This window comes from Ambystoma mexicanum, chromosome 9, assembly GCF_040938575.1.
Source record: "Ambystoma mexicanum isolate Mex_15411 chromosome 9, UKY_AmexF1_1, whole genome shotgun sequence".
NCBI classification, from domain to species: Eukaryota; Metazoa; Chordata; class Amphibia; order Caudata; family Ambystomatidae; genus Ambystoma; species Ambystoma mexicanum.
Window position 1 is genome coordinate 727,281,182 of NC_090931.1, and position 16,474 is coordinate 727,297,655.

Consider the following 16,474-nt stretch of genomic DNA (forward strand, 5'->3'; position numbering starts at 1 on the left):
GGGGAGGTTGGACAACAGTGAGCGGTTGATGAGGTGGAATCTCAAGAATGAAGTAAGAAGTAAAGGAGATGAAGAAGGGAAGATTGGAGGTAACAGCAAGGGAGAAGAGCAGAAGTAGTGCAAGAACGAGTTTGGTGGTGACAAAAAAGAGAGAGGAGGGGAAGTGTGGTCAGGAGGACACCGAAGCAGACATCAAAGGAAATGAGAAGATGTGTGCTGGGGAGAATTATGGAGCAGACATTAAGGGGGAGGTATAGATGTGTATTATGGTGTACATTGGCAGAGGGTTTGAGGGAAAAGAAAGAAGGAACATCACGAAAATGTTGGACGCAACACCAGCTCAAAGGTGGAGCCATGCACTAAGAACGGGACAGGAGGAGTTGAGAAGTAGTTGAATAATAAAAAGGAGGTTGGAGGAGTGAAGGTGGAAGAGGGATCTATCAGCAAGGAGGTTGGAGGATAAGACCAGAAGAAAGTGAGTGGAAAGTGAAGACAAACGAATACTAAGAGTGTGAGTGAGGGGGGGGAATACAAGCACATGTCAAAGCATGGAAAATGCAGATGTGAGTGATGAAGTAAAATAGACTAGAGGGCAGAAGGTTCAGAAAAGGTGTCTTTTAGCACAAGACCAAATGAGCTTCTCGAGGAGGTTGGTATTATGATGCAGGCTGAGACACATTGAGCATTCAAAACATCTTTATTCACGGCTATAACTTGACAACCCCATCTCAAGTCCTCTCCTATCTATCCACTTCCCATTTTCCTTTGAATCACCTCATTCCACTACCTCATCCTTCCAAGTTCTGTGATGGTTCTTCCTGTAACAACATTCTATACATTGCTTTCATGGCATATCCCAGAACGACGATGCATGATAAATCCACAATAATGATAACATACTATGGATATAACGGAACACATGAAATGTTGCTTGTATAAGAGGCAACAGTTGACAAGGACACAAGGGGCCTCATTATGAATTTGGTGGTATCTCGGCAGAAAATCTGCCGAGATACCACCAAACTGTATTATCATCATAGCCACTTGGTTTGGCGGCACTACCACCGGATTACAAGTGGTTGTAGGCAGTGTTCATCCCTATTAATTGGAGTCCATAGGATTCCATGGGGATTTTGGTGGTATTACTGCCAGCAGCAATACCGCCAAATTGACTGATTTTGAGCAGTAAGGTAAAGGAAATGCCTCCAGAATTTTGCTGGAGGTTTTTCCTCCACCTTACCCCCAAACTCATAGTTGGGCATTGCGGTAATGTGACGGTATACAGTATCACCGCTGCCTTTTACTGCCACATTACATCACATAGGATGGGAACTAGAAAAAGGAACCTCAGACAGGGAGGTGGAAAATACATCCTTATACTACCTCTAGAGAGGTTCAAATGGCCAGCCTGATGATGGAGGCTTTGTAACGTATGCCAGTATCACCCAGCACTAGCCTTCACTCGTATCCTAGCATGCAGGCACAAATGGGATCCAGAGACCCAGGTCAGGGGTTTCCCAAGAAATCGAGAATGAGAAGCAAAAGACCTGAAACTACAGAACAGAAATCCAAGAAATAACTACAGGGCAACTCAATATCTCAAGACTGTGAGTGACTGAGAAGTGATGACATCCGAGGAAAGGATCACTGGGTTATAAGGTTCTGAATCCAGAGAGCTGTCAATGTACCCCTAAGGAAAGTACTCCTTTTCTTTCCTATTGTTACAAGGTTTTTCCAAGAGAGACCACTCTGTGATTTCCTAGCATTAGTGACTCAAGATGACTTTCCCGGGGAACTGGGAAGTGCAGAGTGTTTCCAGGGCACTTATTATTATGACCAGCATTGTCAATACCCTTAATAAACCTATATTCAACAGCTGCGTGATAGGGCTAAACTCCACTCTACTGGTTAATATTGTGTGTAGTAGGGGTCCTCAATATGTACCTGTATTCCTGAAAACATACATCTGTTCTTTTACCCTGATGGGGATGGTATTGAAGAAAGCAATTGAATCACACCTATCCTCCAGATCACTTTTTGTCAATAAAACATGTTGTCTGAACTCATTGTAGGAGGGCCCCTGTTCTGGCCATAGTGTATGTTATTGATGGTGTGTATGGTCTCAGTACATGAACACATATTTGTGCAATTCGACGCCCAGCTACTTCAATGGGAGCAATTTGGTGCAGGTGTGTTTGTGGGTGCTGAGCCTATCAAATTTACCTATGAAAATGTTAACAGGGAATTCTAGTCCATGTTGTTCGACCCACTACTATTTATGTAACCTTAACATGTATCTGATCATTTATTAAGGGCCCTGTGTTTGATACATTGACATTTTAAAATGCCTCTTATTTTTCGCCTGGTGCAACTATATACTATGCTACTCTCTGTATAATGCTACACAGAATGTGTTACTGAGTACTTGCCTGCTTTAGGCTGATAAACACCACCACTCTAACATGTCTTAATGAAAATACTTCCATAATAATCAATTGTTGGCACCCTGGCCAATAGTGTGGGGGAGGGTGTTATGGTAAAATGTGTTTCAACTTAAAATTTCCTAAAACAAACATGACAAATATCTGAGCTAATCTACTTGGGCTGAAATCTGCCAAAAGGAATCATGTATTCATTCCCATAGTCTTTACAAAACGTCTAGGTATTTTGGTAAGGGATGCATTAATACATGTATTGCAATTCTACCGCATGTGAAGACCCAAAGCTTGTGCAAAGTGATACAATGTAGGCTTGTTTTTCATACTTGTATAGTGCAATTGTAATTATTCTGTTTTTTTGCATGAAGTGTGTATAGATGTTTAGGAATAGGGGCGTGGCCAGCGCTGATGGCGTAAAGACGTGACTGTGTGGAGCTCCCGTCTCGATCCTGGCCCAGATCCTTTACTCGACCTATATTCCCGACCCAACCAAGAGCCAAACTCACACCCAGGAGGGGGAGGCGATTCCGACCCCGCTCGGCGCTGGAACGAGGGGAGTCGGAACCGGCGTTCCCGAAAACGCAGCCTTCGTACTGCTGCCCCCGGGTGAAACAAGATGGCGGACGGCGGCGAGGCCTGACGGAGGGATGGGCCAAGCTGGCAGCGAGGCAGCGGGGAGATATTCCATCGGGCGCCGCCCCCCCTGTCTCGGAGTGGGAAGACCGGACACCTTTGCACCCCCCTACTCCTCGGGGGACGTCCCGCTGCTGGGGGCCCCCGAACACCCGAAAGAACCTCCGCATTGCCCGGGGGAGCGGACGGAGCCATATTCGCGGCTCCGGGATCGCCGCGGAGGAGACACGGAGTGCGAACGGACAGCGGCCACCACGTGGGAGACCCCGTCGGCGAGGAGCTCCGTGTGTCGGGGCGGCGGAGACCTAAGCAGGCCCCTATCACCGCGTGAGCTACGCGGGTCCCTCCTCCTCCCATCCTGAATAGATAGCCGGGCGGCTGGGGAGTGAACGGTACAGGCACAGAAGCACCGGTAAGACTGTAAACCCTGACCCAACGCTTGGGAGCCGGAACACACCTGTGCCATAGACGGCAGGGCCCAGTGGGGCTGCGGGATAGCGGCCCGGCGTGCCAGGGGATCGCAGCGCACCCCGTTGTCCTGCTGAGGGAATATCCTGCATTGGGCCACACAACTACCTACACCCCCTTGCGCCCTCCGGCGCTACCAAAGAATACCACCGAACTTCTCTGAAACGCGCAGTTCGGTGTGGCTCACATTGTTTTTACACTGCCTAGGGGCCGTTTGGTAGCTCATCCCTGCCGTCACAATACCAGGAAGGACAAATGTCTACCTCACGCAACAAGAACAGGGGTGCATCAATCATGGACTCGTTCTCGGGGGCCAAACCCAAACAGCCCGGCCAACACGAGATCCCCACACAGACAGAACCCCCAACAAACGCTGCCGACCCCAGCAACGCCCAAGTGCTACAGGCTATCGCAGCACTCCAGATGTGCATGGAGACTAGGATAGATGAACTCAAGGTGGACATGCAGCTCATCCGTCAGGACGCCCGCAACCTAGCGGAAAGAATAGATAAGGTGGAAATAAACCTACAGAACACCACAGACACTGCCAAGGACTTAAAGCAAAAAGTCATCACACTTGAGAGACAAGTGGCTCATCTTGAAGCGAGATCGGAGGAAGCAGAGGGGAGGGCTCGCCGCAATAACATCAGAGTCCTCGGCGTTCCTGAGGGGATGGAAGGCACCGACCGCACAGAATTTATTGAGTCCTTACTAATGCAGGAAATCGGAGCTGGCAAGCTCACACAGGGCTTCTCTGTCGAGAGAGCCCACCGCGCCCTACAAAAGCGACCCCCTCCGGGATCACACCCTCGCCCGATGATCGCCAAGATCTTAAACTTTCACGACAGGGAGACGATCCTCAAATTCTCGAGGGACGGAGGCGAGATCAGACGCGATGGCTCCAAGATCGTAATCTATCCCGACTATACCCCACAAGTGCAGCGAGCCAGGAACTCATTCATACCTGTCAAAGCCCAACTGCGGAAGCTCGCCCTCAAATACATGCTCCTGTATCCCTCGCGCCTCAAAATACTATACAAAGGCAAAGCCGTCTACATGGAGACCCCGGCAGCAGCCACTATGTGGATGGAGCACAACAATTTGGCTGAGGGAGAGGATCACATCTTGACACCCAACGGCTGAACCCAAATAGATCTTCTTACAGCAACGATTGATTGGCTCTTTTAAGGACGGGAGCTCTACGGACCACCCCACAGACATCGTCACAACCCACCCCACCCCAAGCATGGCTGGCCCAAGGCCAACACCACAACCGCACCACATGACCTGGACAGGCCGATGGGTAGTGGAAGCCCCCGAGCGTTGTCCTCCCAGAACAGCTGCTGGGGGCAACACACAGTTAACTTTCTTGTTCAATCCACCTGTTCGAGTGGAAGTTAAATTTGTTCACAAGTCTCCGATTAACACATCAACGCAACAATCAAGGTCGGCAGGGAGATTGCAGTGCACAGACCCAGGGGGCAGCCGCTCAGCACATGGAGCTGGCTCGTGGAGGGTTGAAACTACCACGGGCTCATCGCCCCGGCTCCTTCGCCACCATCATGCCCACACGCCTTAAAATCGCCACCTGGAATGTGAGGGGTCTGGGTACTTATTTACGCCGGAACAGAATAAAATCCTATCTGCACAGAAAAAGGATAGAGTTGGCCCTATTACAAGAAACCCACTTAACCAAGGAATCCATGGCGGCACTCAAATCATATTGGGGTGGACAGGGGTTCGGGTCCACATACTCCAAATTCGCTAGAGGGGTATTCATCTGGATCAGTCCTCACATCCCCTTCCAGCTTACCAAAGCTGAAATGGACCCTGATGGAAGGTATGTTATACTCTTGGGCCACATCGAACAAACAGAGATATGTATTGTCAATTCATACCTCCCCAACAATAACATCCCCGCGCACCTCACCATGTTATACACAAAGATTGCACCCTATAGAGATGCATTCCTTATTTGGGGCGGCGACTTTAATTGCGTCAGCGACCCTGTGCTTGACAGGTCGGCTCCCCCCTTGGCGGGCACGTCAACTGCTACCACCGCCATGAACACCATGCTAAATCGTCTAGACCTGGTAGACATCTGGCGGGAACAACACCCCGGGGATCGGGGCTACTCCTTTTACTCCTCGCCACACAATCTTCACACCAGAATCGATTATCTCTTCACCGGCAGAGAGAGCTTCCCCCAGATTGACTCTTCTAACTACCTGGGTCGCACCATCTCCGACCACTCTCCCCTGATAATTGAATGGAACATCACTGGACCCAGTTCTCCCATACCCACATGGAGGATGCCCACTGAGGCACTCAAAGACTCAGAGTTCAGGGAAAGTCTTAGAGAATCTCTAGAGAACTACATCTGTGAGAACAAAGACAGTGTTGACCACCTAAGCACGGTCTGGGACGCTCTCAAAGTGGTTGTAAGGGGAGAGGTCATAGCAAAGGCTGGAGGCATGAGGAAACACCTAAGAACCGAACTTGAATTATTAGAATCTGAAATAGAACAGCTAGAATCCAACACCCTGGACCCCCAACCACAGGAGGACAGGCTGGCCAGTACCAGGGCCGCCTGCAAGGAAGCCTGGGACAGACTTGCCAAATTTGATTACATTACCAGAACCAATAAAACACACGCCCACGCTGACAAACCTGGTAGACTACTCGCCTGGCTGTGTAGGAAAGAACACCCTAAGCACTCGACCACAGCCCTAAGAGATGCTGATGGCACGCTACAACGGTCCCAACAGGGAATTAATAACACCTTCGGGCAGTTCTATACCCGACTATACTCCCATACTGATATGGTGCCCTCCGAGGAAATCTCAAACACCCTGGACGAAATTGGACTGCCCCCACTCCCGTTACCATGCAAGGAGGCTCTAGATGCTGAAATCAACATAGATGACATAAAAGACGCCATCGAGTCCCTGGCCACCTGCAAGGCTCCGGGTAGTGATGGGCTACCCGCCGAATTTTACAAAACTTACGAGCCGGAACTGTCCCCGCTGCTGCACGAGGTGTTCCTAGAAGCCTATGAGTCGGGCATCCTGCCCGGGAGCATGCGTGAGACCTTGGTGGTTCCGCTCCTCAAGCCTGGTAAGCCTGCAGATGACTGTGACTCCTATCGCCCTCTCGCTATGCTCAATTATGATGTTAAAATCCTCACAACCATTCTGGCCAAGCGGCTGTCCAAGGTGATTGGAGAGGTGGTGCACCCCGACCAAAGCGGCTTTGTGCCGGGCCGTAACACCACTGCCAATCTACGTAGATTACAACACGTACTGTCACATCCCACTCATACAGGGAAATCCCACGCTTTGCTTTCTTTGGACGCCATCAAAGCGTTCGATTCAATTTTCTGGGAATGGCTGATTGCGGTACTTAGGGAGTTTGGTTTTGGAGAACGATTCATTCGATGGATCACAGTCCTCTACACCAAGCCGCGAGCTCGGGTGAAAACTGGTCGGCTCATCTCCACGGAATGGGACATACAAAGAGGCACAAGGCAGGGCTGCCCGCTCTCCCCCATGCTATATATAATCAGGCTTGAACCCATTGCCATTTTCTTTAGAAAACAATTCTTTGACGCTGGCATAAGGATTGACGGGGTGGATCATATAATTTCCCTATATGCGGACGATGTTCTCCTTTATGTGAGGGACCCACAGCTGAATGTCCCAACCATGTTGGAGGTCCTCGGCAACTTTGCCAAGGTATCAGGCATACACTTTAGCAGACACAAGTCTTGTCTGTTTCCGTTGGGCGCCCTCCGGAATATACACGTAGATGACCTCCCCTCACTAGGCATAGGTTGGTGCCCCACCACGTTCCGCTATCTGGGCCTCAATATTTATCATACGCCTGAACTCATGCATGCCAACAACACGGTAGCGGCGCTGCCTCCCTTGCGCAAGTCAATTGGGTTTTGGGCTCGCCTCCCCCTATCCATGATGGGTAGGGCTTCCATCATTAAGATGATTGTTCTCCCCAGATTTCTCTATGGGTTTCAAAATATTTTTTACTACATTAGAACTCCCTTCTTCCGTCTCTTAGGGAGGATACTTAAAGACTTCCTGTGGGGAACTAGTAGGCACAAATTTGCATTATCCACGCTGACCCTCCCCTACGAACAAGGAGGCATTCGGCTCCCTGACCTGGAACGTTACTACCTGGCTGCCCAACTAAGCTTTGTGGCTAAATGGCTAGCCGATGATGTTACCCCCGAAACTCTGCTTTTACAGCACCCGATTGCTCCAATCCGGTTAAATGAACTCATTTGGGCCCCTCAACGTCTTATGGATGGGATTCCTTTCTTAGCTACCCTGGGTCGTCAGGTATGGCAAAGGGTTATGAGCCTTCTTCACTTGAAACACAGTTACAACCCGGACATACCGCTCTTAGCCGACCTATGCCAGAACTCGGTGGACCTCGCCTCCATCCGACACTGGGAAAGGCTGGGAGTATACACTTGGGGGGATCTATACAATGAGGGCACCTTCCGGGATTTCCCCTCCTTGCAATCTGATGTTGGCGTCCCGGCTGGTCAATTCCTTTGGTACATAAAGATCCGCAAATTGGCTAGGACTAAATGGGACACATGGCCCGAGGAGCCCGAAACCGACTCCTTCATAACACACCTATACAGCTTGGCGGATGGATGGAGGCCTGTGTCCCGCATATACAGTCACCTAATAGACAGGCCCAACCCCCGCAGTCAGGACCTCAAAACCAAATGGGAGAGGGACCTGGGTCACGAACTGTCTGAAGCCGAATGGGGTAGAGCACTAGCGTTCCCTAATGCGGTATCCAGAAATTCTAGATTTAAACTGATACAACTCAACATGTTATACCGATCTTACTTGACACCACTTAGAATAGCCAAAATATATAAGCTACCCCACCATAACTGCCCATGGTGTGGCAGAGACGAAGCAAATCTCTTACACATGTTCTGGGGATGTGTCCAGGTCCGGCGACTATGGGCGAGAGTGGAACTCCTATGTAGCGAGGCAGGCATGACCAGATATGAATGGACCCCGAAGGAGTGCCTTCTCGGAACATACCCCAGACTGGCCAAGTTCAAACACTCAGTCAAGCTCATGGACCTGGCTTGCATTCTGGTCAAAAGGACCATTGCTATGGCTTGGAAGCGACCTGGAGGCCCACAATATCAGATATGGCACAACGAACTGGAGCGCTGGATAGGGGCAGAAACCTCAGCTTGGGAGAACGGCCTCACCACATCCCCTGAAAACACGAGCTTGGGACTTGCTGCCTGGAAAACTCTTACTTGGGCCTTACTCAACCCCTCCAACGACGATAAACCCCCTTGAGCGACTGACCCCTGTTGACATACGATATCTGGAACGGAATACTGGCGCAGTACCTAACCTGTGCTCGCTTGCTGCTTGACCCCCCCTTGTTGCTTAGATCATCGACCATATGGAGGCTTGTTCATGTTGTTAATATTGTTATTGTTTTGTTATTTCTGTTTAATCGTTAATTCGCAAATGGCCTATTTTGTGTATTCCTGACTATTACTACTGTGACTGTGCGATCCAGTGAGGCACTGTTTTATTACATAAATCCCAATAAAGAAATTTGAAAATAAAATAGATGTTTAGGAATACTAAAAACAATGATTTGTAACAATGTGTGTCTTTTTTGTTTCCAGCACTATCTTGATTCATTGGCAAATATGGGCCGAGCTTTGAATCTTTTTCCCATTGAAAAAGTCCCAACAAGAATGATGAGTGATTCCCCACTGCACTGGAATGTCTAGGGGGCTCCTAAAAAGGACTTAACAAGTGGGATCTGGACGGTTCTGCAGTACGGACAGGTTAGGTGAGTATGCTACTGTGTTTACATTATTAGATTAGACAGTGTTTGATGTAAAAAAGTTGCAAGTCCACAAATGTCAAGCTCAGTCAAATAACCTGCTCTGGATTGTTCCTAAACAGGAGGGTCTACAACCATGTTTTAGATGGCTGTACATTAAGAAAGCAGAAAGACCCGTTTCCATATAAGTTTGGCCTTCCCTCAAGGCCTGCACAGCACCAAAATACCAAGCAATTCTCTTCTGAACAGGATTACCACCAGAAACCTAAGACAGTTGTTTCTGATGTGTTCAGTGAGGTGAGGTTATTGAGGTCTCTCTCTCTCTCTCTCTCTCTCTCTCTCTCTCTCTCTCTGTCTCTGTCTCTGTCTCTCTCTCTCTCTCTCTCTCTCTCTCTCTCTTCTCTCTCTCTCTCTCTCTCTCTCTCTCTGAGCACAAACAGCAAGGGGTCCTGAAGTGGTCTCAGATGTACTATTACTTATCAGCAAAAATTGTAAACAACTTCATTCTTTTCCCATAAAGGGTCCTTTTTAGGTGCTAAACATTCTTTGAAATGTGACCATTAGATCTCATAAATCACATGGCCAAATATGTTGTATGAGCAAACGATTGTCTAATACGTAAGTCCATATTGCATGTAAGGATAGAAGCAGACCCATATACGTATGAGCCATCACTAATTAGTCATCAGCAGATTCTGGCCATAATATTTGTGTCATACCCAATCTTGGAGGGGAGTTGCCCACATGTTCCAATGCTTTTTAGAGGTCTGCCATGCAAGGGTTAAATAGTGTGCACGCATACTTGCCTATGTTCCCTTTCTGTAAGCATCTCTGTAGGAAAACAGCTGTCTGTATTTAAACTAGTATGGAATACTGTGCCAGAGTGTAAAAGGCCTCTAAAGTAGACCCTTTGGAATACTGTTGCAATTTAATTTAACCATAATACAATACATACATAATACATTACAATTGACTCTATCAAATGCTGCATTACTGACCCCATGCCGAGTTTGTGATTTTGCCATTATCTCCTCATATTTTTGTCTTAAATATGACATTGCTTCCACAAAGCTACCAACTATTTTCAACAAACAATTTACATAGAATACAATTTGATCTAGAAATTATACAAGATCAATATCACAGGCCTTAAGGACTCTCATATTATGCACTTCATGGAAAAACGGAGGTATGTGGCTTTGATTAAGGGAGGGCACTTTAGAATCATTATATGAATAACGGATTTCTGTCCTTCCAAGTCCCCAGAGGTGCCTCTTTTGCCTGAGTAGAAAACTCTGCAACATTGGAAATAGAGGCCTGTTCACACACTTGTATGCCTCCTTTACGTACAGATTCTAGTTCTTTAGAATAATCAATGCCATCACACAGATGATACTTATTGCATTTCAGAGGCAAGTGTTGAGGAAACCCAAGAACAGCTGTACCGGAAGGATTCATAGATAAAAGAGTTGGCTCATATAGTAATCCTATATTGTGCTGCCCTTACCTTCTGATCGAGGAACCTAATTGAGCATCAGATTTAGAACTACCTAGATAATCTGAAAGCAATGCTTTTACAGACTTTTTACAGACTGTGACCAAAAATATGCAAATATTGTTGGAACTAAGCCTTTTTTTTATTTGACTTCTTTTTTAGATTTGATGATTTTTTCTTAGAACATCCCAAACCTGCATAAGGTTTTAACTGAAATTGGTGGACGTGTTAATGCCTAAAGAAACGTGTGAGGCCTCACTAATAATGGCATCCATTTACTCTTTTAGGATTGACATTTGATTCTTTAAACTTTTTTGCCTACTTTAACATGACATGATCTAAGTCTGGCTAATTCGATCCAGTTACAGCCAGCATATTGTTGTCTTCAAAAGGGAATTCACTAGAAATAGATGCCTCTAGCTCAAGATCTTTTTGTAAACAAATTCAATAGCTGTCTTTAAAGTTACGTACTCACTCCACAGTCATTAAAGCGTGCTGGTGCAACATTTAAGTGACTAGAACTACATGTGTCCTTGTCAAGTGCTCCTAGATTGGAGTTTGATATCTTGTCTACTACTCTATATAATCCTTCTTAGATAAAAGAGTTGGCTCATATTGTAATCCTATATTGTGCTGCCCTTACCTTCTGATCGAGGAACCTAATTGAGCATCAGATTTAGAACTACCTAGATAATCTTAAAGCAATGCTTTTACAGACTTTTTACAGACTGTGACCAAAAATATGCAAATATTGTTGGAACTAAGCTTTTTTTTTATTTGACTTCTTTTTTAGATTTGATGATTTTTTCTTAGAACATCGCAAACCTGCATAAGGTTTTAACTGAAATTGGTGGACGTATTAGTGCCTAAAGAAATGTGTGAGGCCTCACTAATAATGGCTTCCATTTACTCTTTTAGGATTGACATTTGATCTGTTAAACTTTTTTGCCTACTTTAACATGATCTAAGTCTGGCTAATTCGATCCAGTTACAGCCAGCATATTGTTTTCTTCAAAAGGGAATTCACTAGAAATATATGCCTCTAGCTCAAGATCTTTTTGTAAACAAACTCAATAGCTGTCTTTAAAGTTACATACTCACTCCACAGTCATTAAAGCGTGCTGGTGCAACATTTAAGTGACTAGAACTACATGTGTCCTTGTCAAGTGCTCCTAGATTGGAGTTTGATATCTTGTCTACTACTCTATATATTCCTTCTTAGAATGAGCAGCTGCTTTGATCAATGATTCACAGTTAATAATTAATTGGGAAATGTAAATTCAAGAAACATAGCATCATACAATTTGATCAAAGACTATAAATGGGTGTGCACAGCGACAAGCAAAGCTAGGACAGAAACTGGAGATCAGGTGGGTAATGCTTGGAACAAATGGGGTTGTAGGTCAACTCAAGGTGGTAAAATCATTAACTCCTTGTTCAGAGATTGAATATGTTGCTAACAGTTTCCCCACTCTGGCACATAAGAAGAACTGTCACCAACTTTCCATTCTATTCTCATATATGCTTGCAGAAATGTTGCATCCATGTAAATCAATGTACTAGCGTTTTCTAGATTTAAAGTACCTACATCTAGCTCACAACTGCCAGGCTCCATAGGAGATTTTTGTAGGGACAGACCTCCTGAGATGGCCAAATTGGATGGAAAATGTAAGTATGTTTTGTAGTTTGTCCATGGCCACGCCTACTGAGTTACAACTGAGTGTCCTTTTGGCTCCTTTATCCATATGCATCTTTATATAGTTGCAATCCATAATCAATTATTATCTTGTTTTATGACTGAGCATGGTATACAATGGATACATCTAAACTAAGAGAGGTCTTCCCAACGTTTCCCTATTTGCTGCAAAGTTTATAACCTTTCATGTCTGAGATGTATTCTTTAGAGGTTGGCAGAGAGAGAGAGCAGAGTTCAGCCTTATAAGAGCAGATGGCAATGTACATATTTTAAAAAGGTACATTACGTGTGTAACATTTTTGACATCAGTCCCAGTTATTCAGCATAAACGGTGTTCAATATTTGAGACACTATGCCCAACATTTCACCTGACACTTCGCACTGACACCAGCCTCTTTCTAAGATGCTAATCCAACAGAGTAGCATGAGTGCTCGAGCACAACATGCAAACACAGTAACAACAGATTCCTTAATATGGTCATTGCTTAAAGCACTTTGCCCAACACTGCGCACTATCTATGATGCTACTACAGTGTCATAGAGTGGGCACCAAAGCGCAACGTGAAAATACAACAACAGCAGACCCCTCATTCTGTAAACTGCTGGAGTCAATTTGCCAAACATATTCAAATCCTTGTCTTTTGAAGGGCCTACTCCTCATCATGAAAATTCAGAAATCTGATAATGAACGAGCAAGCGTGATAGTCACGTGCTGGCAGTAGCACCAGATCCATGCACATTTTCAATTTCCTCAGGTTTTCACATGCAGCAAAAACAACGTGGGCAGTTTTTTTATGGGCAGTTCGGGATGACAAATGCACAGAAATATGTTTCACACCCTTCTAGGAACACCAGAAAAACGTATTTCCCTCTGTTGAAATATGATTCGTAGGCTAGGATAGGTTCTGTGTAAATGCATTCACTCAAAATGCAATGAAGCGTTGCCTGAAGTATCAGAGTATCTTGTTTTCTCTTTAGCTAGGATGTGTGTGTTATTTAAATCTTATTAGGGTGAGCAGTCGTCTGCAGTCTTTCCACTCTGTCTTTTCTACTGGTGCTTAAAAACACCCATACACCCATACCAACGCGGAGCGGTGAGCGGAGCGTGAGCAGAGCGTGAGCAGAGGGTGAGCAGTCGTCTGCAGTCTTTCCACTCTGTCTTTTCTACTGGTGCTTAAAAACACCCATACCAACGCGGAGCGGTGAGCGGAGCGTGAGCAGAGGGTGAGCAGTCGTCTGCAGTCTGCTGCAGGCGCCATGGAGCTCCCCGACACAAGCGTAACCCTTCCTGCTCAGATCGAAACAGACTTCTTCTCAGAGGCTTCTCTGCGAGTCCTACGGAGCTCCGCAAAACCACCCGACGGTAAGAGTGCAAAATTGCCGACATGCTTAAAAAAAACTAAGGAGCTCAGACCTCCCTCGACGGCATCAATTTACATCCCTTCGTGCACTCTGCCTTCGGCACCTACGGCATCTACGGCACCCTCAGTGAGCACGGCCTGCTCTGTGTCTCTCCCGAGCCGACCCCAAAATCATACACACCGAAAGGTCAAAAACCTTGTAGACCCCCCCGGCGCTACGACTTCAGTACCTAATGCTGCACTTCATTCATCAAACGATCCCCACAACCCCCCAAACATTTTGGATGAATTTACACCCTTCCCAGCAAACGAAGTGTTCAACCCTGGACTGTCTAAAACAGCACTGTCTAGTAACGCGGATGTACGTTCAACCTCCTCAACCCATTCTCTTCCCGCGTCCTTTCCTGCAACAAGGACTTACGGTTCGCCGTCAGCTGCTGCAACGTTCCACCAAACGGACCGTCAGATCTCTTGCCCGGCGTCCGGCTCCAGTTTGCTCTGCAGCCCTTCCCCCGCCGGGCGGGCACTGCCTTACCGCCTCGTTAGCGAGACGAGGGACACCTCGGCTTCGGCTGTCGGAGGACGGCCGGTCGAGGCTCCTGTGCTGTCCGCCAACGGTGAGGGTTTTGGGATCTGCTCCTCCAGGAGTGAGTCGACTTCGGCCAAGGGGGGGCCAGTAAACGAGCGCAGCTGCCCCTTGTCACTGGCGCTCGTCAAGCCGCACCTGAACTTCACTACGACGTCGGCTTCCGGCGTTCAGTCAGACCAAATCCCTCCTTCAATCACGCGATCTGTGTCGGAGGGTCCTTCGAAGGTTTCTCCAACGGACGAAATCTCGGCTACGATCATAACGTCAATCGCGGTGGAGGCACTAGTCCATGCCCCACCCCAAGTGCAAAGCAATACGGCCTTCCCTTTGACCACCCGGGCCGCTTCACCTCCAGACCGGGATTCCACACCCATACACCCAAATGTGGAAACAGCTGACGCAGCGTTGTTCATCACCTGTAAAGCCCCCTCTCTGAAACCGGGCGGCACTTTTACCACTCTCACCCCGGAAAGGTGTTCAGACCAATCCAACGTCATCCTAGAGACAGACTCTACGCCTGATCCTAAAACTCCTGACTCGAAAAAAGCTTGTAAACAAACCAACAAAAGAAACAAAAAGTCTAAAACAAGCACGAACAAAAAAGCAACCATGGAAACGAAAACAGGGAAGCGGACCCTACCAGCCCCCCTTTTGTCCAGTGCCCTGAAAGACTTCATAAACAAACAATTCAAAAGGAAATTGGACCAATCGAAAGAACTTTCTGATGCTGAAATTCTGGAGGCAATCCAGGACCTCCAACCCATGAGCAAAACAAGAAAATTAATGCCGAGGAATCCAACTCACGGCTGGTCCCAACCACTACCTCTAAATCAACAAATGGACACATCTACTCCGCTCAGTTCTGATCTGACGCCGTCAAAGGCCTCGACCAACCCAAGCAATGATGCCCCCCAGCACAAAGAAGTGAACGCTGCTCTAGAACCACACAATGGGATTCCCGACCCCCAAAGACAAACATCAAACAGCTCTAACGAAGTGCCCTCAGGCGTCCCTGTGAATAAAGCCTCCGATCCAAAAGGAGTGACCTCCGATCAAATGAGCCCGAACCCAAGGGGCCCCTACCCCTCTTCAGTCTTGGAAACCAACATCATTGATGCAAGCAAGTCCCCATCCCCTAAATATCCGGGACCACAAGATAACCAAGTCTTCTCCACTCCCTTACACGCGCTCAATTTGGGCGACAACACACCGCCAACGCCCTGTACAACTCGACCTCTGGTTGATCACCTCTTCATTTCAGACGAGGTTTCATCTCAAACAGACGACCCCCAGCAACCATCAGACCCTCCGCCAATCTTTACCCCACGATCCAGATCTCCGCCAAAAAATAGAAGACTGAACGAAATCACAATTTCGGAAGCAAAGCCATCACCCTCGAAAAAACCTGATCTCCCAATCCTCATGTCCGCCATTACAATAGCTTTAGCCCCATTTGGAAAGCTTTACGAAGCCATCAACGACTCACTGAAGGACAGCAATGTTCTTACCGCAATGATGCACAGCAAAATGATATTCATTGAAGGTTTCATAACAGCCCTAGAACAACGAAACAGAGAACAGAATGCGATGATGGACTCAAAGTTGAGTAGAATAGAAGAGATCTTAAATCATCTCAAAGCAACCTCGCCAGCTGCACTGGACAAAGAGATCCAAACAGAATTCGGGGCACATTCTCCCCAACCAGCACCGATTTTTAAAAGTCAAACGGAAAAGCATACACAACCAAATCGAGCTGTGCCTAAACATCAGAGACCAGAGGAAAACCAACAAAAGGCAACACAGAGTATAAACATCAAACCATTGCTGAAAATCTCTACGACAAACGCAACGTCCTCCTCTGTGGCTCAAACAGTGTCGGCCCTTGACCCTCTGATGGCAGTAAGAACAAAACAAAAAGAATTATCAAAAGACATA

General features: G+C 47.0%; 1 protein-coding gene across 9 annotated transcripts in view; it reads left to right on the forward strand.

Annotated features, from left to right (window-relative positions):
* Positions 1–16,474, forward strand: part of GULP1 (GULP PTB domain containing engulfment adaptor 1) — a 2,063,281-nt gene that overhangs the window by 1,176,144 nt on the left and 870,663 nt on the right. For all 9 annotated transcript variants that reach the window (XM_069615617.1, XM_069615618.1, XM_069615616.1 and 6 more), the window contains one exon: positions 9,235–9,404. The gene's annotated coding sequence lies outside the window, so the exon portion shown is untranslated. The remainder of the gene's footprint in view (positions 1–9,234; positions 9,405–16,474) is intronic.